The following is an 891-nucleotide window of genomic DNA, read 5'->3' on the forward strand; positions in this document are numbered from 1 at the left end:
GCCACATTGCTTGTTGTTTAATTAAACAAAAAGGGGGAGATGCTGAGAGCCACGGCGGAGTCTGTATGGCCCCTGGCATTTTGCCAACAGTATTGACAGGCGAGGCATTACTATCTGCCTCTGCCGCAACTGTTGAGTTCTCCCACTATTTTGGAGTTCTCGTGGGGATTTTCGGGGATTCCCCGAGAGTTCCCATTGGTTGGGGAAGTGCAGGAGGAGGGATTTCCGGGAGAGATATTTCTGGCTGGGGGTTCCTGGACTAGCCGGCATTCGGGAGGATTCCCCGGGAGCTGTGTGAAGTGTTTTCCTACAGTTCAAAAATAAAGTTTGTTCCTGCTTCAGTGGCTCGTGATTTGGGCCCAGCCAGACTGCGGCATTTGGCGGCCCGTGCGGGGAACGTCTGAAGCTTCAGGGTAAGTGAAATTGCTTGCCCCTAAGGGAAGGCGAGAGAATGGGTGACCATTTTAAAAAACAATGTGTTCTTGTTTTGATTTGTTTTCTGTTTGTTTCAAGCTGCCTATCCCTAGAATTTTCTCAGGCAGATTGGGAAAAATGGTTGGCTCAAGGTTTGAAGTTGTTCACCCCTGAGGAAGAGATAGAAATAGACCACAAATGCACATGTCAAGAAAATAGGAAAATTGATACAACGATTTTTTGTTCCGTTTTTGTTTCATTCTGTTTCGGTTTTGTTTTGTGTTATCTTATTGGGTTGCGTTATCTTTATAACAGATTAGAAATTAGTAAAAAACAAACTGAAAGAGTGTTAAGTAAATTGTTAGAGGTTCAGACCATGGAGAAAGACATTTTAGATCAAGCAAAAGAGAAGGTCTCTCAAGCTAGTCAGACAGAGGAAGAAAATTTAAAGGAAGAAAGCTTAGAGGAGAAACAGCT

This window comes from Marmota marmota, unplaced genomic scaffold (assembly GCF_001458135.2).
Source record: "Marmota marmota marmota unplaced genomic scaffold, marMar, whole genome shotgun sequence".
Taxonomy (NCBI): domain Eukaryota; kingdom Metazoa; phylum Chordata; class Mammalia; order Rodentia; family Sciuridae; genus Marmota; species Marmota marmota.